At 37.2% G+C, this 23,487-nt stretch overlaps 1 protein-coding gene and 1 long non-coding RNA gene across 2 annotated transcripts in view; one reads left to right on the forward strand and one right to left on the reverse strand.

The window, feature by feature from the left end:
* Positions 1 to 23,487, reverse strand: part of roraa (RAR-related orphan receptor A, paralog a) — a 319,482-nt gene that overhangs the window by 197,891 nt on the left and 98,104 nt on the right. The gene's annotated exons all lie outside the window — the stretch shown is intronic.
* On the forward strand, positions 7,968 to 8,530 carry LOC130099329 (uncharacterized). The gene is made up of 2 exons (XR_008808378.1): positions 7,968 to 8,109; positions 8,393 to 8,530. It is a non-coding gene; the product is annotated as an uncharacterized LOC130099329 (long non-coding RNA).

Below are 23,487 nucleotides of genomic sequence, written 5' to 3' on the forward strand. Positions count from 1 at the left end.
GCATTCAACAAATGGAGAGATCTCCGGTCTGCTCTTGGTCTCAAACGGGATCCTCAGTTGGCTTTTTTCTTGATAAAATGATAAGATATAGCCCAGTCTCTAATGTTTGATACGGCCAATCTATGTATGACAACAAATGACGATGCGTAAAATGTGTAATGCTTTAGCGTAAGCTAGATACATGTACCATAGACTGTAAAAAAAGATGGACGACGCCCCTTCGCTCTTTTCCATTGGAGAGAACTGAAGCCGCCAGAGTCCCGATATGGCGCTGACATATTGGAACTTGAGTCTGCGCAGTAGCGTTTTCGGGACCAGTCATGCGCAGTCGTGAGCAGGAAGTAAAGCCGCGAAATCAAGGCCCCGCCCTCACTCTCGTTGAATCAATCGTAAGCACACGCCCCGCACTTTTCTTAAGTGGCCTTGTCTGCTCCATTCCTCGCCAATGATGTCTGCTGATTGCAGTACCTCGTTAAAATAAGGTAAATACAACTACTAACCACATAATCAACATTATGAAAAAAAGTCCGTTGGTGCTTCAGTTACTACTTCGCACAGAGAACCTGTCAATCACAGCTGTCAATCATGATGTCACAGCACCGTTTTTATAGCATCAAATAACTAACTAAAAACTAACTTATTTTAAAAACAAACACTTGAAATTACATCAACGTGATAGAAACTACAGTAAATGACAGAAACTATCTTTAGAAAAAAGATATGTGAAGTGTAATTGAATTATTTTGTTGGTCTCACGTCCTGTTGAATAACATGGGGAGGCGGGGCTTATGAGCTATACTAGGACCGGTCACCGGGGGGCGATCGAGACGTTTTGGCTTCACTTTTGAGGGCTTGTGCGACACGCTTGATATGTACAATCAGAATTGGTTTTACTACCATTGTTAGTGAACAGTTTCATAAACTAGGAATTGTGTTCGGAAGAATAGTACAACATGAAACATAAAACATATCCAATAAAAGATGCGTGTGGTCCATTAGCGTGCACAACTCTGGTTGCAGTTTCGCTTGTCGCCAGAGGGGGCGTAGTTCTGCAAAAACTCAGAGACTTGCGTTTTGCACCTTTAACTTTCTATTTTCAAAGAATTTTTCTTTTACAACCAAATTAAAGGGTTAGTTCACTCAAAAAAAATTATTCTGTTATCATTTGCCCTCATCAAGATATTTTTAATGAAATCTGAGAGATTTATGACCCTCCATTGAAAGTCTATTCAACCAAAACAAGAGATCACAAAATAAATCAATATGAATCAAGCAGTTTAATCCAAGTCTTCTATGATTGCTTTATATGATGAACAGATTGAATTTAGCTTTTATTCACATAAACATTGATCAGCGAACATAAACAGAAGCTCAACCGAACCTGCTTGGCGCACAAGAACAAACCTCATTGGTTGTTGCGGAAGCTCAAACGTACTTCACGACACCTCATTGGTTCACGCGTCAAGCAACATGTTTGAGCTTCCGTTTCCCAAAATTGAACATTCGCTGATCAAGTTTTGGGAGAATAGACTTTCAATTGAGGGACAGAAATCTTCATTTGTATTCCTGAAGACGAACAAAAAACGAGTGATTACACAGACATAAGAACAATTACATTACATAAGAGTAATTGACAATAGACATTTTTATTTTTGTGAGAACTATCCCTTTAACAATGTAATAACATCCCTAAATTAAGCTTGTAAGTGTTGTTTGTTAAGGAAGAAATTGTGGTGTTCTACTACTTTTCAAAATGTTCCTTTCAAAGACATTTTTTGCAAACTTCTTGGGGACATTTTCCAGCAATTTGGTCCCCAAAAGTAGTTAGGTTAGAAACACACCAACGCACAAGTGCACATCTATATGCATTCAAAAGTAAAGTCTACTCGATTATAATTGAAAGTGTTACTCTTGTATAAAAGTTGTTTCCTAGTCTCGACGACATCTAGAGTGAAATGTACCGACATCTAGTTATCAATGTGACGGCTCTTTAATGTTCCACTGTGTAGTGTGACTAGCGTAACATACGCTGCAATAAGCGACATTGTTCCCTCCAGCCTCGCGGATTTAATTAGATTTGATAACTTGTTGTTTTATGTCAGTAACTGCAGCTCTTGGCACTTTCCCTTACAAATTTGTTCCCTCTCTTACACTCCATCTATTTCCCTTCCTTTCTTCTCTCTGTGGAGGGTCTGTTGCTCTCCTTTGCTACTTAACCATTATAAACAGTGGTTCAGATGTGAAAAGACAGCACAGTTGTTCATATCCTCGTGTAAATGTTGAAAATTGCCTTTAATAAATCTTAGAGCGGTCTCTAGAAAAAATACGAAACTACTGAATCATTCCAACAAATATTTTGAATGCTGATGCGACCCAAAGCGTTGACTTTTATTTGTATTAAAAGCATTATATTTCAGTTTATTTGGACTGAGGAAATTAACATTTCTGTGATTAATGTGGCCTGTTTAACCAGTTTGATGGAAAATAACACGTAATATGATTATTTGTGATTTTAATCAGAAAACAATTCATTAGTTAATTAGTTAAACGTTATAAATAAAATATAAAAAATATAAATATGCTGATTTTCATTTAAAAAAAAAATATATTAATCAATTCACACCCTTAGATTTAAAGAAAATGGAATTAACAGTTACTCGAGACATGCATGCAATTGTGAGCGGCTTTGTTTACTTTAATGGAATTGAAGATGCATTCATATCCAGCATGCCGGTTCATTTCGGCTTTTACAGACACAGTTTGACACATGATTTTGCAAGGATTGTCATATGAACATCTCACAGCAGTCAAATAAAAAAGATTGATGCACTGCAATACTTGGTGTACTTGCGCTGTAAAAGAATGCAATACTTATTGCACTGTGACTCATGTAGCGTAACAATTACAATGTATCACAGCGATTCCCATTCTGGTTGACCTTCCTCTCTCTGATGTAGACTGTTGAAATCTAAACTGAGACACGAGGAAGACTGATTGATTTTACACTTTGATTAGGTTCTGATATTGAGGTTCAAAATTGCAACTTGACGCAATAATGTAGAATTTTATATTGGCTTTTTTTCTTCTTTTTTTTTTTACAAAAGCTTTAAACATGACATTTATGGAAGCTTGTTTCCACAAGGGAATGAAAATTGTAAAAAAGTAATTGCAATTGCGAGTTTATATCTGGCAATTCACACTTTATAACTCACAGAGCCGCAACTGAGAAATAAAGTCGCAATTGACATTTTTCTCACAATTGCGTTTACTGTGTATCTCGTAATTCTGGCATTTTTTCGCATAAATTGCGAGTTTACTGTATATCTCGCAATTCTTTTTTCTCGCAAGTATGACTATACATTTCGCAATTCTAACATTTGTTCTCACAATTGTGAGTTTATATCTCGCAATTGACATTTTTCACACAATTGCGAGTTTACTGTATATATCGCAATTCTTTTTTTGCAATTATGATTGTATATTTTGCGATTCTGACATTTTGTCTCACAATTGTGAGTTTATATCTTGCAATTGACATTTTTTCACAATTGAGTTTACTGTATATCTCGAAATTCTGAATTTTTTTTCTAAAAATTGCTAGTTTACTGTATATCTCGCGATTCTTTTTTTCACAATTACGACTAACTTGCATTTCTGACATTATTTCTCACAATTGCAAGTTTACTGTATATCTCGTTATTCTGACTTTTTCTTCTCGCAATTGCGAGTTTATATCGCAATTGACATTTTATTCAAAATTGCTAGTTTACTGTATATCTCGCGATTCTTTTTTTCACAATTACGACTAACTTGCATTTCTGACATTATTTCTCACAATTGCAAGTTTACTGTATATCTCGTTATTCTGACTTTTTCTTCTCGCAATTGCGAGTTTATATCGCAATTGACATTTTATTCAAAATTGCGAGTTTATTGTATATCTCGTAATTCTGACATTTTTTTCATAATTGTGAGTTTATTTCTCACAATTCTGACTTTTTTTACTTGCATTTGCGAGTTTATACTGTATGTCACAAATCAGACTTTTTTCTCATAATTAAGATAATACGATATAAACTCGCAATTCGGACTTTTTTTCCTCGTGATTTTGAGTTTATATCCCGCAAATCTTTTTTTCTCAGAAATGTTAGACAAACTCCCAGTTGCAAATTGCGAGTCCAAATTGTGAAATGTAAACTCGTCTGTAAATGTAAATGTAAATTCTGAGATAAAAAGTCGTAATTACCTTTTTTTCATTCTGTGGCAGAGACCGAAAAGTTTCATAATGTTAATTTGTCAGTTTTAGGTCTTTCATTTGCAACATACATTGTGACTTGCATTATAAAATGTGAAATGTATTCTTTTTTTAATAAATAACCATCTTTTGATTTGCATCCAACAAGTTGCACTGTAAATAAAAAGAGAAAATAAATCAAATTTAATTTATATACACTGGATTGTCAAAAAAAGACATTGCCGTGTGGTTATTTTAAATATAAATCATTATGATGTTGTATTTCCAGTGTTGTGAAATATACTGTTCTTCTGATATTAAATTGGTCACGCTGCACACCTTTACCCAGCACCGATTAATCTCATGTTAGAGGACAGTAAGGTGAACGCAGCCAAAAGACTGCATCTGTGCCATAAAACCCTTTTGCGTTCATTTTTCAGACAGACACCTGACGCTCCGTATAGAACCACTGATCAATATTTAATCTGGAGAAATAAATTGCGCCTGTTTGTCTTTCATCTTACGAGGGAAATGTATGTATTGTGACAACAGCAGCGACGCGTTAATCAAATAATGGAATAGTGATTTTTTTGGAGGGGACCTCGTCGCTATATTAACCGTAACCCCACGCTGTTGACATGATGCATCTCGCAGCCCATGTCTTGTTACTTCAGCGTGGATCATCTCAGCCTCATTGGATATCTAAGAAAAGATTTAGATCCCATGTTGTGCATAATATGCTGTAACATGCACGGATATCACACGCTTGTACTTTTGACCTTCCCAGCGCTGACAGTGAGGAACTATTTTTTTTCTCCATTTATTCTCAGGCCCCTTGTCTTCGCAATTACCGCGTTCCAATCTCTCCTCGTCCCCACAGTCGCCCACAATACCCAGTAGGATCACCGGTCTATCTTGTGGTGGAGCAATTACCGTCTCTATCTCCCTGAAACAAAAAACTTTTAGACAAGAATATTAGGAAATGTCAAATTCAGGTTAGATTTCCCTTTTCTCCAAAGGCGACGTGGTTTCCTCACTGGAAGCGTGGCTGTGGCCGTACTACATAATGCATGAAGCTCACTGGCCACCCCTGCGAAACATGGTTAACTCACATGCTTTACATGCAGACAGAACTAGTGTATAGCTCTAAATATGACTTTGAAAAAGTTTCAATATAAAACTTGAACGCATCAGAGCCTAGTGGTTAGCTGAAGCCATTGTGCTCATGCAGGTGATGCACGTTCGAATGTGGCAAGTAAAAAAAAAAAAAAAAAATGATTTGCACTAAACAAAATACTTAAAATGTGTGATAAGTACAGTATATAATGTAATAAATATAATATATCTGTAAAGTTAATTCCTTCTTCTTGAGCTGTCATATTAAAAAGCAATAAGTCTCCAATATATAATAAATAGATATAATATAAATATAAAGATTATGTTATAATTATAATTCAATATTAAAAATAATAATGATAATAACTATCAAATAATAATAATAAACATTTGAATACTTGAATACAATTAATTAATTGGATAACTGGATGAATTAGAAAAGTTTATTTAACTGGAAAATACTCCATATCATTGTTTTAATTTAATTTGCAAATATGTGAGTAATTTTATAATATATAACTGAAATCAAATAAATAATTGTTTATTAAACTGTCATACATGTTAAAAATTGTATCTAAAAAGTATGTTGTTAATTGTTATTATTCTATAATAATGAGTTATTATTGTAGGATTTTATAATCGTTTCTGTCACGGCATGGTTGCAGAGGGGATGAAAAAAGGCAGGATCTAATCGCAGCAGTTTTCTTTATTAAACACTAACTCAAAATATCAAACACACACTTCAGAATCTTCACACGAAGCAAACGGTACAACCATGTTACTGCGACGAGATCGGAACAACGGAGAAACAGAAAACAACCTCTATTGTACTGTACGAACGTTAACAAAGGGAGGAAACGAGAAACAGGTGGATCAAGTTAATCAAACAATGAATAACCATGGTAACTAATGTAAATGAAGGAAACAAAGGCAAAAACATCATACAATGAAAAAGGGGCCGTTTAGAAAACTTTTTATGTGTTTTGGCCGTTGGCCGACAACGGCGTTTCATGAAAACGGGTGCAAGTTTTTGAAAATGATACCGTTAACAGATCTAGGTGTAAACTACAAAAACATGAATGTGTGAAAACAATGATGTAATGTGCATGCGAATTACGTGTTTGGTCTATAGGCGTGAAGTTTCTTTACAAAGTGAAATCGCCACCTACTGGCCGGGTAGCCTCTCGCTGCATCCTGCGGTGGACATCCAACCCAACCACATCCAAGTGTGACGTCAGAAGCCACCACGCCCATGCCCAAATTGGACGCATTCTCATTAACATTTAAAAACAGGAAGAAGCATCGAGAAGAGAAGACTAGAAGACGAAGGTAACTGCGAAACAAAATGCACAAAACACACTTGCGGCTTTAGTATTTTAGTAAACACTGTTCAACATAATACGGATGAGTTGTATGAGAATGAGATGTTACCTGTTGAAAGCAGCTCTTATCACTTTAATAATAGTTTGTAATGAGGTCAGTGCGGTGCGTCTAATCACTTGACTAGCATTGTCAAAACATCGATGTAATTCGAATCAATAAGGTTTGATGATCGTTGTTTTAGAGCTATGAATTATCTTCAACTTACATATTTGGTCATTTAACTCCCCTGTAATGTCTCAACTGAGTTGTGTGTTACATTTGGCTGAGTGAATTTCGTATCAGTAACTACGTTAGATTCTCAACTGAGAATTTTGTTTTGTATACTATTACTATTATACTATACCAACTAACTGCATTATTATATCACCAATGTCATGTTGTTATTTGGATTAAGGGTAAATATGAAAAATATATTATTTCAGTGCTTATGTGTGACGTTACATCCTGTAAATCTTATTCTGCTTGTAAAGAATATGAGATTTGATTGTCACTCTGTCAGTTGTAAATACTCCATATTGAAAAAGTTTGAAGTTGTTCTGTCATTGCTTATATGCAAAGAAGTTATACATGTTTAGATAATGTAATGTGATGATAAACTGTTGTAATATGAATAAGTTTTATTATTGATTCATAGTAAATACAGTGACAGCAAGCCAGCCATCACATCAGCAGACTTTCCTAACTATATTATACTTCTTTTCAGGAGTACTACAATTTTGAAAGCAAGTGATTGTTTGCCATGTCGGTAAGTAAAAATAAACTTTGGTTTGTATCCTAATCAAGTTAGCGTACTGTTAACTGTCGGGCCAAAGGTTTGTCTGAATTGGAATTAACAACTTAACGATAGCTAGGTTAAAACGTTTTGGTCTGATCACTTATCACTTACAACCCTAACTTATCACTTCAAAGTAACTTGGTTGAGCAACCGAATCATTTCACTACATCTTACTTGATAACTCTGTGTATGTGCCAAATTATCTATCTATTCTAGATTAATGGAAAGATCACATAATTATTGTCATTGTCATGTTTTACAGCATCCTACACATTTTCAGTTCAAGCCTGATGCAGATCAATTCTGCCTGGATGGGTGGTTCGAATGTCCCTGCTGCAGTTTTATGACTAAAGGGAAATTCTCATTTTCTATTCATCCATTGCAGGTCAGAGTAGATTATTAATTATTTTTGCACAATGCCCAGTGCACCCTTTTGTTACTGATATTTCTGTCAACACAACAGTGACTGTTCTCTGAAAACTATTTCAGTGAAGTGGAAGATTTTAACCGACAAATTGACAAACAATTGAGGAAAGAAGGGAGACCATTCAATTGATGGGTGTTGCTCTTACATTTACACATTTGGAGTTTGGAATTAGATGTCAGTAACATGAATATTCTATTTGACTTTCTCTCTCTACAACTCCAACATTTCATAAGTGTTAAATCAGAAAAAGACATTTGTTTAACATGTTTAACTGAAATATATATTTCTCTCTCTCTCTCTCTCTCTCTCTCTCTCTCTCTCTCTCTCTCTCTCTCTCTCTCTCTCTCTCTCTCTCTCTCTCTCTCTCTCTCTCTCTCTCTCTCTCTCTCTCTCTCTCTCTCTCTCTCTCTCTCTCTCTCTCTCTCTCTCTCTCTCTCTCTCTCTCTCTCTCTCTCAGAGTTGAAGCCATTCTTGCAGCAACTGGTGGAAAAGGGGATCTTTTTGGTGCTTTTGTTCTAGCACAAATAATTTTGTTCTTTCATATAATATAAATAAATACATGTGTATATATAAATAAATTCATGCTTGAATCATTCTCGAGTTTTGCCTTCTGATATCTGGCCATATCATTTAGTGACTGCATATGCTGATTCCATCGTTATTTTACCTGATAATGAGCAAATTAGTTAAACTTAAGGAGGTTTAACAATATACAGTATAATTCAAGAAACTAAGACTCACTCAACTTTTTCAGTTGTTTAAGGATTGATATACATTTTTTATTTGTTTTGTGTAAATTAAATTTTTTCAAAATGCCTCTGATACATTTTGAATAAAAAAAAACACATTTTATAAAAATACTCCTGAGATTAAATGTCTTTCGAACTATGTATGTACAAACTAAAAAACTAGGGTCCTGTAACCGGGGTCCTAAAGCTGCAGCCTCCGATTGTGCAGGAATATACTATTGATTTTAAGTAGTATAGTGAATGTGTTGCTCTGAACAACTGTGACATTGGTTATTTTAACAAAAAGTTATCACACTTGCATTGATGGGTCATTTTAGACCCATGTGATGTATTAACTTGATGTATTAACACAAAATATTAAATAAAAAATTAATTTGTGACCAAGATATTTTGAACTATGATGATATTTTGATATGTTAAACTCATAAAACCTGTACAGAAGGTGAAGCGAGAGATTAACTGTTTTTATGTATTAGAATATTGTGCAAAAGTTCATTTATTTCAGTAATTCAACATAGCTGTAAGCCATAATCATCAAATTTATAACACATAAAGGCTTGAAATATCTCACTTTGCATGTAATGAGTCTATATTATATATTAGTATCACCTTTTAGTTGAATTACTGAAATAAATGAACTTTTGCACGATATTCAAATTTTTCAAGTTTCACCATATTGGTTCTTTAAGGTTTACATAAATTCCATTCTGCTGTTTTATTATTTGATTTCAAAGTCATTTGCTATAACAGGCATTAACTAATAAGTGAATTCTTAATTTGGTTGTAAAAATGCAACATTTCTATAACCACATAGAAAGAAATGTAAAAAAAAGTTTACATTTATTTTTTTTATTTAGAAGGGGTAACTATAAGTGCAGTTTGGATCCCATATAATTAAGAAAGTGACAAAAACTCGTTTTAGTTTAAGTATAGATGCTCCCTTATACGTTTATAATAGCAAAACCATGATTATTTATTACCATTTGTGTAACAGAAGTACAAGAGAAATACAAAAATATCGTTTTAAGGTACATTGTTTACTTGTACTACCATGTCATTAACTTACAAAACCAGTGAGCAATGCTCACTGTTAAGGTAGTGATTGTGATTTAGACCATTCCAAGCCTGCCAAAGCGTCACAATTTAACTGCACCAATAATAGCGTCACACTTCTATACAAATAACCTCATCTTTAAATCGAGTCACGTGCCGTATTTGGACATGGGCGAGGCTTCCGACGTCACACTTGGATGGGCGTGGCTTCTGACGTCACACTTGGATGTGGGCCGGGTTGGATATCCACCGCAGGATGCAGCGAGCTGTACTTGTACTGGCCTGGCATGAATAATACATTGTTTTTAGTTGTTTTTGCGAATGGGGATCGTTTTGACAGCATTGTCGCCTGTACACAAAAAACACCAAGGACAAACTTCTCCATTTTTAGTATATCTTTGTTGTGTAAAAGTACCCTAATAGGTCCAAATCAAACTCAAACATAACGTGACAGTTTCGAACTAGTACTACATACCTTGTTTTTAACGTAAGAGTGTGTGGCCATTTATAATTAGAAAGTGTGAGGCTTCTGGTGTCATTCACTTGCAGGTATTTTAGCTATACAGAAACAATCTGTAATGCTGCTTAGTTATCATAGAATTTCCATATATTATCGTAATTATAAACACACTGGTTTGTAGCACTAGTAGTTATACCATTTACTGCGTTTTGTTATTCTTCTATTTAATTACATACAGCGGCTAATAAATCAGCTAATAAATCGTACCATGTTGTAACCTTCTATGTTGCAAAATAAGTCGGATAGCGCAATGTATCTTTAAATTTGTAAAAAAAACACACACAAAAAAAAAACGTAGGTGCTAACTTAAGAATATTGGTCCATACTTATGCAATTTATCTTCCTTCGACTTTTTGAGGAATATCGCTAGACAGACTCATCTATCTATCCGTGTAAATTCAGCGAGTGAGTCAGTGAGTATGATATGCATGGACACTGGGCGTCTTATCAGCGTCCAGCAGGACAGGCTAATCTCACTCGAAACCGCCACCTGCGTTACTCCTCTCCTCCCGCTGACAAACACCGAACAACACAACCCATCACTGAAAATCCATCTCTCTAATTTGACATTTTCCTGCTCATTTTAGTTGAGTAAAAAAAGTGTAATATGGTGTAAAATGTGACTAGCTACACATTCTGATTTGTGACTGATGACGTGAAACTAGCATAACAACTAAAGTAGTGTTCAATGAGGCATTAGTGTGGGAATCTCTAGGGGAGGAAGGAAAAATGCCTAAAAAAATTATAAAAATACCAACCAATTTGGTTGTTGGACACCTAGTCAGTTATCTTCATAGGCCTTATATATAAATAAATACATAAAGATACATCAGGATTTGTTTCGGAATCAGATTTTCTGAATTGTGGGGTGCCTAAAGATGACAGTGTCAGGAGAATGAACGAGACGCAACAAACAATTTCCAGTGATCTGGTTTTAAAGGAACGCGGCCCTCAGACGGGAAGGGAAGTATAGGTTGCAGGAGCTCCGTCTGCATGCTGGTCTGGACAAGAAACGCATCCCAGCTTTCAGTGGAGCGGAGAATGGAAAAGTCCAGTGATGTAACAGCTGCTAAATGCAGGCATTCCACATCTCAGTTTCCCTTGCTCACAGTTTCCCCGCTGAGCCTTCCCTCGGTTTCTTCTGCTCTCCGTTCCAGTGCTCTGATTACAAACACTGATGAGGCGGAGCGTTGAGGAGGACTTTTGTTAAACTGTCTCCAAAAATAGACCTCTTTCCAAGACGAAAGTGTCTGTACAGTGTCTGCTCATGGTTATGAGGTCATATCCCTTAACGAACCCTAAACCAGCTAATCATTAAGGGCCGCAAATTTGAGAGCTGACTTTGAGGGAGGAAAATTCCAGACTAGTGATTTACCATTTCACTTTAAATTAGTAGACTGTGCTGCTGTTTTGCCCGGAAAGACAAGATAGGTATCGTTTTTTGTAGGTTGGATACACTCTTACACTTAAAGTTGATCGTATTTGCAAACGTGACCATCCATCTGGAAACCAAAATTATTTGACAGTTTGTATTTTCTAGCAGAACCTAACATTTTGGAAATATTGGTGGTTTTCTAACAAATTTCAAACACTTCCTGTTAGCCGAGCCCACAATTTCCATCATTTGTTGAACCAATGTTGATATTTCCAGTCCAATTTGGCAACAGATTGCAATTCCAATTGGTGCTGGTATTAGTGCAGAAATTACATGCATCCGGGTCTGTCTTATCTATTTTATTCAAGCTTCTTTTCAAACCTATCCATCTCTTTCCATTCTCTCAAAACACATCTTACGCATTCCTACCAGTAAAACACTCAATGCAAAAGTTCCTCTAGCATTATTTCATAACCATATTTAAATACAGGAGCGAATCCCTGTAATCCCCTAAATTATCACACTCTCAAAAATATTAGCATCTAGATGCGCATTAATGTTCGTCAATTTCTAGTAAACTACAGTCGACAGAAGCTATATATTTTGATTACTGTGCTTAATTTGAGCCGGATCCTGTTCCGGAAAATGTCAGATTTTGGATTTTTGCGTTCTGGCATTAACAAGTGCATTGCATGTGAGACAGTACAAATTAAGCACTGCAGACAAGGTAACAGTGTCTAAAAGCGATACTAGTTTGATAGTTCGATTTAGTTCGAAAACTCTTTTTAATTCTCAGTTGCCATATACTGCTAAATACAGGAGCGAATACCTACAAAATAACTGTATCAAATTTTGGCAAAATTTTAGCATCTTTTGGCTGTAAAGCAGAAGTGAAGATGCCTAGCCTGGTTAAAACCAGACCATTCTCAGTTGTAACTGAGTTATGGTCTGGCAAAGCATCATAGACAAATCATTTCCAGAGGGGCGTCACCAACGGACGTCGTGGATAGACCTAAACCCAATCCGAGCGATGAAGGAGATGACGTATGCAGAGCGGAGAAACATCTCCGAGTGTTGTTCTTTGTTCGGTTTTTAACAAAAAGGAAACGTTCAAATCGCTTAAAACAGACGTGATAGCTGATTCGAACGAGTGATGTTCGACGGCGGCATCCATCTTTGTCACGTAGGCTACAAAATCTGCTTCAAAATCCCAGTGCTGTCGTCATCGTGTAAAGCCCGCCCCAAGGTTTCTGATTGGTGCCGCGATTTCGACGGATTGGAAATGGGCTTGAATGAGCTCTTTGCCAGACTAACTTTCAGAGCAAATCTAAATTTGCCGGAAGTTGTCTGGGTTTTCCCAGGCTAGAAGATGCCATCAATTAGCCAGTCATTTGGTTTTATAAATTTCTTATAAAAAAGTTTTTTTTTTTTTTTTTTTTTGTAAACGACAGTTGACAGAAGCGATATATTTTGATTGTACTAGCACACCTGTGTAACGGAGGCAAGCTACCGTAGTAAGAGCTGTGTGGGTAAATCTCATTCCCTTGTCAACTTCTTGTTAGCGTTCCCGCCTCCCATGCCAGAGACCCATGTTTAAATACCGCTCAGGGGTGCGTTTCCCGTACAACGACGTAAATCGTTGATGTAAAACTATGCTGATTACGACGGAAATTGCTCACCATAGTTGGCTAACGATGCTTTTGGGAATTGCACCCCAGAGCGGGTCAAGTAGGACCGGTTACTTTGGTGCCGTGAACTGGATGGGAGTGAGGTTTAGGGGGGTGAGTGTAATGGAGGCAAGCTAGTAAGACCTGTCCATGTAAACCTCACTCCCATGGCGTCAAGAGGCGCACTAGAAACTGCGGTCTTTAACGTCCTTGTTGGCGGACCATGCTGGAGACCCCGGTTCAAATCCCACTTGGAGTGGGTCGAGTAGGATCAGTTACACTTGCACCTCAGAATATGTAAGAGTGTCCAAAACAGATAATAGTAGGATAGTTCACCTCTAGTTTGATTTGGTTCTGTACACACTACGCAGTTGTCTGAATGGGAGAGGATTTGTCTTCAGAATAACCAAACTCTGTGTGTACAGAACAGAATTCAACACTCAGAAGAGGAGTGACAACCCTATTAACCTGCAGTGTGTACGTGGCCATCGGAAACGTGATTTTTAAGACTATCGGTTGATATAGAAACAGAACAGGAAATGCAGTTGTGCAAAGCACCACATCCTCTCTCTCTCTCTCCACCCTTTCTATTTGCGTATCCTAGCTGCACTATCTCAGCAAGACCCAATATCCTGTTTTGGCTGTAAAATAGTTGTTTTAACCCTTCAACCCCGCCTGGCCCATTTGTCAAGGAGAGAATGAACAATATCCCAGCGGCCAAATCCTAATACGGGACAAACAGGGTTGAACTTGAGCCGGAATGTCGACGAGAGAAGGTCCTATCCCAGATAAGTTAGTTTTTCCTCAAAGTCAAGGTGGACAGATGGTGGTAGGGTGTTGGAGCCGATGATGTTGTTCTTGCCTCTCATGTGAGACCATCAGAATGAAACAACTGTCCTTTTTATAAACCGAAACTCTCTCAAAGGAACACGGCTTGCCGTACAGAACACTTACATTCATTGGGGTTCAGAGCAGCCGAGTGTGTATCATTATCATTAACGTCTATTGTTGCTCAGATCTGGCACACGGAAGAACAAAGACTCACCGTGACCCGGCTCTTGAACCAGGGTAACATTGGATGACACCGATATGAGCGCTTTCAATTAGACAGGCTCCACAGTGCTGCAGGCACAGGAGGGAGAGAGCGACCAGGGTGATGTGACAGAAATTAAGCTTGTTACAAACTAATTTCAACTTCGCTTCATCGAAACTTGCATTACCACTCCTTCTCTCTCTCTCTCTCGTTCTCTCACTAGAGGCATTTGCATATCCCAGGTAAACTGGGGAATAAAGACAGCGGATCCAATTAATCCTCTTGGGAGCTAATTAGTTACAATTAAATTTATGCTTCACTTGTTGTACAGGAGTGTGCAGTAAACACGTAACGAATATGTAAAACTTGCCCATTTTTCACCCAAACTATTAATGTATTCTCACGGAAAAAACAACAACACTGAATACACCTTTTCAGAGGCAGATAATAATTTTGCACTTTGGATAGACTTTCATATTCATATTCATATATATATATATATATTGGTTATTAAGGTGTTCGAGGAGGTTTCTAGGATGTTGCAATGTGGTCGCTGACTGGCCCCAAATTTTTTGTCAGCTGACCTTCTTCGACCTAACATATTTACTTAAAGTACCCTCTGAGATTTTAAGTTAATAAGTTAGGTCAATAATAAAATTTAAGTCAATAATAATAATAAGAACAATAATAATAAGTTCACGGTTCTCTGATGTCAGTTAATGGTCACATGACATCCAGGTAACCAAATAAAAAAATGTAGTAAGTGTTTTACATTTTTATCATTTAACTAATAAATAGCTTCCAATAAACTAACAGTTCCTTCATGAACCCCAGTGAAAAACCCTGACACAATGTAATATTTAATGCACTTCAAGTTGTTGATAAAGTGTTTTTGTATTTTTATATCAATATGGTACAAGATTATCCAATTAAAATCAATGTGAGAAACAACTTAGGTCAAAAGTAATCTAAAAGTAATCCAAAAGTAGTCCAATTACATTACCTTAATTGTGTAATTGACTGGATTACGTTACTAACACAAATTTTTGTGATGTAATTCGGAATTTGTAAGACTACAATTTGCAAGTAATCTATACAGCACTGTCCATGGCATTAACACATCTCAACTGACACACACACAGGTGTGTCGAGTGTCTCTATATTGTCATCACCCATCAACTTTGATTTCCGCGTGTCACACCATCCCACCACGTGTCACTTCCTGTTATGCCATGCAGGGAGTGACAGAGTCAGCGCAGGCCGCCCTGTCACACCTCACCTCAGTAACAACAAACAAACAAAGGAGAAGAGAAAAGACACTGGGAGACATAAGGAAACACAAAGAGATGCGGGAAGACAGATGGAGACGAGACACGCATACATAAACAACAATGTTGTCACTTAAGAGATTAAATTGTATTAAATGCTAATACTGTGACACACCTCAGACATCTGATAAAAACAATTGTAGTCACTTAGATGGACAGTATAGAGCAGAAATAGATCGATATTTCAATGTAGTGCCTGCCGCTGTCTAGGACACGTGCCGCGTACATATTAAAATGTAGCCGTGATTCTCTCAGAGAGTCGTTTTAAAAGCTCTGACAGGCCATCAAAGATCTGAAAGATAGAAAATAGACGATCATGACTCTTTTCACACCTTGTCAGTACGACTAGCCTCTACATCAGAAGGTAGAGGGTAAATCTTTCTCTTTTTTTCCCCACAGAGGGATCGGGCTGCTCACTTTGCACATGGAGATGGCTGACAGTGCGCTTGTTAAGAAAACTGTCACCTTAAATCAATAGGAATCCATTCTTTATGCTGGTAATAAGTGAAGAGGGTGTTCATGGGGAGTTAAACCAAGAGTTCATTTGTGACGGAACCGCAGTAGGTAGGTATATCATTTTGTGATTCAGTAACATGATTATCATGTTCTGCAAGAGTGACACTATAGTAAATCATATTATAATGAACTGTGTGTACTTAATGTGACTTAACATGGGGAGAAGCTAATTACTACACATTGTTTTTGTTAGTTCTTTCATAATTACAGAATTAAAAATCATCAAAATATAACTCCTTGACTTACGTGATTTCAAATGTTTGGAGTTACCATGGTGTTAAACTAATCTAATGCAGAAGTTTCCACATTTTTGTAACGGCAATTGAACAACCAAATACGATGATTTCCTTACCTAATGATGCCTATGTAGGCAGCTCACTAGGTTTAGGAACAATCATGGACACTGCAATGTAAGGTTTCTCCCTTTATTTAGCCGATCTGTCCCGACGAGACTTCATGCAAAATAATACAGCAAATTATGAATTTCACCATGCCTGAAGTGACAGCCAACTTTAAGTATGCAGATTGTGCGATGATTTCAAAGAAATCCAAACGTACAGCATTACAAGACACATGAAAGAGGAGAGAGCTGCCGAAGGCCTGATTGCAAAAAGGTTACATCATCCAAACAAACCAAGACAAGTCGAGTTGCGTCTACGCAGACAATTTGCTGCTGCATCAGTATTACGTTAAGACAATGGGCCGTCTTCACCGCCGAACACCGGTTTCAGCAGTCTTGCACGCTGTGCTTTGCTCTCGTGTTAAGGGAACAGTTTAAACGCTGTGGATTTCAACAGATGAAGCAGTAGGAATTTTAAACTAGTATGTGCCGTCACGTAGACAAAAGCACTCTTACACAGGTATATGCCGACTGAACACACAACACAGCTGCAGGGGTCTAATTAGCTGTCCTTACAACAAGTTTCGGGATAAAGAAAAGAACAAGTTAGCATGAGAAGGAAAAAATTGCCAGTGAACTAACATTCTTCACTTTGTTTTGTTTTTTTACAGTTTTGTTCCTGGAAAAGTTGAAGGAAAATCATTTCTGCAAACGAAACAGAAAGCTACCTGCTGAATACAGTGCAATCAGACTTTAGCAATTAAAATGTTTTAAAATAAGCAAAAAATGTCAGGGCGTGTCAAAACCCGAGGGCCCAAAAAACACCTCAAACCCCAGAGGGTTAATCCCTAAATTTTTTTTTAACAAAAATAAAAATAAAAACAAAGAAAAACTAAAAAACATAAAAACAAAACAAAAACATTAAAAAAATCAAGACAAAAACATAAAAAACAAAAGGCAAAACAAAACAAAACAAAAAAACATCAAAACAAAAACATTAAAAAAATCAAGACAAAAACATCAAAAACTAAAGGCAAAACAAAACCATAAAAAAACAAAACAAGAAACATAAAAACAAAAGATAAAAACAAAAAAGACAACAAAAGCAAAAAACATAAAAGAACAAAACAAAACAAAACCATATAAGACAAAAACAAAGAAAACAAATGACAAAATGCAAAACAAAAGTACACAAAAACAAAATAGACAAAACAATAACAAAAGAAAAAAAAAAAGAATAGAAAAAAAAAAAAAAAAAAAAAAAAAAAATTAAAGAAGTTTCTTAAACACAGGTAAAGGCAGAAGGACGAAGGCTGGTCTAGACCGTAACATCTGGTCAAAAGGGCGAAATGAGGGAAGAACGAAAAAGTTAAATAATTAAGTGTTAAAACGCACTCTGCTCAAATTAATTATGTGTTTCTTGAGACGGTACAGAATGGTAAATATTTGAGTTGGTCAGAGTTTGTCTGTGGTTAGACGACTGAAAGTCTCTGGAAATGAAATTAAAACAGAGACGTGGAAATACGTGTGCTTGCATAACCGTTAAGACTCCTGTAGTCAGGGACGTCATTAAAAAAAAAAAGAGTCAGACTTGAACTTAATATCAGTTCAGTTTATATGTAATAAAACGTCTGTTTATTAGGCCACAGGTATCTAATTCACAAATAAATAAATATAATGTAACATTACACATTAAAATGTCAATATTACATTTATAAAGTACTATTTGATAATTAAAATTATACACGTTTATATAATATTAAAAATAATACAAGCATAATTAAGGAAAATGTTGACCATCAAACAAGATTACTGCAAACAAGTATATAAAGCTAAGTATAGATAAATCTACATAAAATGTTATATAGATTTGAAAGCATTCAAACGCAAACCAACACTTCTGTTATGCGTCAGCATTCTGAGTGTCACATTTCCAACGAGTCTTCGAAACAAACCACACATCTACAGATTTACATCGTCAAACCCAAACCAGATTAAAGAAGCCCCTCCTCCGAAAATACCTCAAAAATCATCATCCCACAAAACCCTAGTCACCTCTGACTGAGCCTGCGGGAAAACCGGGCAGAAAAACCCAAGTCTGATATATGACAAGAACACACCGAGAACTGGCAGATGGATGGATTGATGGCTTCTGAAAGAAAGAGAGAGAGAGAGAGTGGAAACGAGGCAAGAAAAACGAGCGGCAAACTTTCTTTGTCCTGTGCGTTTTCCGTCCGCACAGATGCGCGCTGGAGCCGGTGCAGCTGGCTGCCTGACAAATAGGAAAAAATAGTCCAATTTGAGCTGGTCGTTAGCAGTTGGGAGTAGCGCATTCCAGATAAATGAGCGCCCGCCTCAGGTATGGCAGGAGAATCTCTTGAAGCATTCCTGAGAGACTGGGCCTGTATTACGGCACCCCCTTCACCGTGCCTTCGATCTGCCCGGCCCGGCCCAGCCCGGCTACAGCAGAGGTCACCTTGCCGCTCCGCTCCTTCCGGGGTTCTTATTTTTACCATTACACCCCCCTTCTTACACACAAACACACACACACTTCTAGTACTCTGTGCCCCATTAGTCCAGCTACTAACTGAAAATGCCACAAAAGTGTAGAATATGCTATTTTTTTCCTGAAGTCCACATAAGGTTGCCTGCATTAAATCACTCATCATTTTGTTTGTTTATATAATGTTTTTTTTTCAACAATATTCTATTGTATTATTTGTACTTTTGTACACATGTGCTAACCAAGCTCAATGCGACAGGTTACAAATTTCACTGAATGTGAAACTCACTCGACATGGAAGCCACAGCCAATCAGAAGATACTTAATGTTTATTTGTCAAATATATTTAATGTTAAAAAATGTTAGGAGCAGTATTTTGAACCAATCACATTTCACAGTATATAGGACAATTAAAATATTTATCGATATTTTGAATTTGTTTTTATTTTAATTTGAGTTCATGTTTAACAATTTAGTTTCGTGCTCTTTTATCATTTTTAATCATTCTTTTTGCAACTAATTTTTTCTCAAATTGTATTTCATTTCAGTTCTAATTTTCGCTTAAGTTTCTTTAAGTTTAAGTTTTTCAACTAATATTAATAGTTTAGTTGGTTGACAAGACAACTTCGAATTAGTTGTTCACCTAATTTGTACACTCACCGGCCACTTTATTAGGTACCCCATGCTAGTAACGGGTTGGACCCCCTTTTGCCTTCAGAACTGCCTCAATTCTTCGTGGCATAGATTCAACAAGGTGCTGGAAGCATTCCTCATGGAGTTTGGTCCATATTGACATGATGGCATCACACAGTTGCCGCAGATTTGTCGGCTGCACATCCATGATGCGAATCTCCCGTTCCACCACATCCCAAAGATGCTCTATTGGGTTGAGATCTGGTGACTGTGGAGGCCATTTTAGTACAGTGAACTCATTGTCATGTTCAAGAAACCAATTTGAAATGATTAGAGCTTTGTGACATGGTGGAAGTAGCCATCAGAGGATGGGTACATGGTGGCCATAAAGGGATGGACATGGTCAGAAACAATGCTCAGGTAGGCCGTGGCATTTAAACGATGCCCAATTGGCACTAAGGGGCCTAAAGTGTGCCAGGAAAACATCCCCCACACCATTACACCACCACCACCAGCCTGCACAGTGGTAACAAGGCATGATGGTTCCATGTTCTCATTCTGTTTACGCCAAATTCTGACTCTAACATCTGAATGTCTCAACAGAAATCGAGACTCATCAGACCAGGCAACATTTTTCCAGTCTTCAACTGTTCAATTTTGGTGAGCTCTTGCAAATTGTAGCCTCTTTTTCCTATTTGTAGTGGAGATGAGTGGTACCCGGTGGAGTCTTCTGCTGTTGTAGCCCATCCGCCTCAAGGTTGTGCGTGTTGTGGCTTCACAAATGCTTTGCTGCATACCTCGGTTGTAACGAGTGGTTATTTCAGTCACTGTTGCCCTTCTATCAGCTCGAACCAGTCTGGCCATTCTCCTCTGACCTCTGGCATCAACAAGGCATTTCCGCCCACAGAACTGCCGCTCACTGGATGTTTTTTCTTTTTCGGACCATTCTCTGTAAACCCTAGAGATGGTTGTGCGTGAAAATCCCAGTAGATTAGCAGTTTCTGAAATACTCAGACCAGCCCTTCTGGCACCAACAATCATGCCACGTTCAAAGTCACTCAAATCACCTTTCTTCCCCATACTGATGCTCGGTTTGAACTGCAGGAGATTGTCTTGACCATGTCTACATGCCTAAATGCACTGAGTTGCCGCCATGTGATTGGCTGCTTAGAAATTAAGTGTTAACGAGCAGTCGGACAGGTGTACCTAATAAAGTGGCCGGTGAGTGTATATTTTAATTCATTTCAGTTTATTTAAATAAATGAAAAGAATAGTTTTAGTTAAATGCCAACAATGAACCACAGAAATGACAAAATGTCCTTTCAGTATAAAAGGCACCTTTTTCTTTTACTGTATTTGTCTCTCTATCACATTGAGGCTGTTTTTTCTACTGTCCCTTTAAGACATGCTTATAACCTATGTTTAGCAACAATACACGTTGTTCGTTAGTATGCGAAAAGTTGCTAAATCCTGAACAGGTGTTGCTATGTAAATGTAAGCTGTCATATGTTAATAAGCTCATGATTATGATGATCTCTGAACAAGCCCTTTTAGTTAGTCTACATCCAACTCCTTTATTTCAAAAGAGTAAAGTTAGTTTTCATAATATAGACCTAGAGACTAATATGATATAATGGTCTCTCCTCAGCACAGGCCAGGATATAAAGAGGGGGAAAAAGGAAGGAGAAAAGAGAAAAAGAGAGGTGGTGAGACAGAGGAGCAGCATAACAGCCGACTCCATCTGCTACGGCTAGGTGAAGGGTAGAGAGTGCACTCCATTAAAAACGTCTGTGAGGGGCTGAAAGGAGTCAAACACTCAGTCTGGCATTTTGACTCTGAAGTTCCCTCGCTGCAGCCTCAGCGCGTGTGCTGCCAGGGACACACACTTCCTCTGAGGGAAATCTCTGGAGGCCTGTAGATGTCATAGAGACTTCCAGCAGGTGAGAATACGGTCTGTGCCTCCGTCAGCCGAGGTAATGAACACCGGCACGTTCGGCCCCGCTTGTGATTGAGTTCCACTTACAAAACAAAACTTATAGAAATAGTCAAACAAAGATTAAAATGGGCATGCTAATTGCTAATGCTAACCTATTGTGTTGGGCTCTTAAAGGGATAGTTCACCCCAAAATTTAAATCAGCCCATGATTTACTCACCCTCAAGTCGTCCTAAGTGTTTATGACTTTCTTCTTTCAGACAAATGCAATCGGAGTTATATAAAAAAATGTCCTGGCTCTTCCAAGCTTTATAATGGCAGTGAATAGCTTTTTCTGTTTTGAAGTCCATAAAAGTGCATATATCCATCATAAAAGTGCATAATTATATCCATCATAAAAGTGCATAATTATATCCATCATAAAAGTGCATCTATCCATCATAAAAGTGCCGGTCGTAAAGGCCTTCTGAAGCGAAGCGATGCGTTTGCACAAGAAAAATGTCCATATTTAAAACTTTATAAAGTAAAATGACTAGTGTCCGGCCAAACGAACATACAGATTCCACTTAAGTCTAAAGCGCAACTTATGCGAGTAATATTATGCACTTTTATGATGGATAGATGCACTTTTATGATGGATATATGCACTTTTATGATGGATATATGCACTTTTATGATGGATAGATGCACTTTTATGATGGATAGATGCACTTTTATGATGGATGGATGCACCTTTATGATGGATAGATGCACTTTTATGATGGATAGATGCACTTTTATGATGGATGGATGCACTTTTATGATGGATAGATGCACTTTTATGATGGATATATGCACTTTTATGATGGATAGATGCACTTTTATGATGGATAGATGCACTTTTATGATGGATGGATGCACTTTTATGATGGATAGATGCACTTTTATGATGGATAGATGCACTTTTATGATGGATAGATGCACTTTTATGATGGATGGATGCACTTTTATGATGGATAGATGCACTTTTATGATGGATGGATGCACTTTTATGATGGATAGATGCACTTTTATGATGGATATATGCACTTTTATGATGGATAGATGCACTTTTATGATGGATAGATGCACTTTTATGATGGATGGATGCACTTTTATGATGGATAGATGCACTTTTATGATGGATGGATGCACTTTTATGATGGATGGATGCACTTTTATGATGGATGGATGCACTTTTATGGACTTCAAAACAGAAACAGCTATTCACTGCCATTACAAAGCTTGGAAGAGCCAGGACATTGTTTAATATAACTCTGATTGTATCCGTATGAAAGAAGAATGTCATATGATAACTTGAGGGTGAGTAAATCATGGGCTGATTTTCATTTTTGGCTGAACTATCTAAAGATCTAAAGCAGACTTTCTGTTTCATACATACTGTAACAAATCTCTATTATATTACGTTTGGCTAGTCACTTTCACACATGAAATCTGTTAGCAGATTAGCATTTCCAGTAAACGTGGACCCTGTTTCACTGGATGAGTTGCAGTGTGCCCTTTACTCGAGCATGTCTCTGAAGTGTACCAGACCATACAACGTCCCAATTGTCATTTTACGATTAAGAAAAGCTTTAAGTAACAAGCTACCTTTCCAAAAAGTAATGGTGTTGCGCTACAAAACTCGACTGTGCTAACTGTCTTCGCAAATGGCGCATGACACTTTTTAGATGCAACAGTCAAACTAGGGCTGCACCAATTGATAAAACCAAAATCATGACATTGCTTGTGTGATTATCAAATCATGAATGAATATATGCGTTTTTACCAGCTTGCTTCGCAGTAAATGTTGCCTCACACGAACTCCGACACTGCATATGCTCTGAGTTTGGATCGCTTATATTATACATTTGGGAACACAA

The sequence above is a fragment of the Rhinichthys klamathensis genome, unplaced genomic scaffold (genome assembly GCF_029890125.1).
Source record: "Rhinichthys klamathensis goyatoka isolate OS25496 unplaced genomic scaffold, OSU_Roscu_1.1 h1tg000228l_1, whole genome shotgun sequence".
NCBI lineage: Eukaryota > Metazoa > Chordata > Actinopteri > Cypriniformes > Leuciscidae > Rhinichthys > Rhinichthys klamathensis.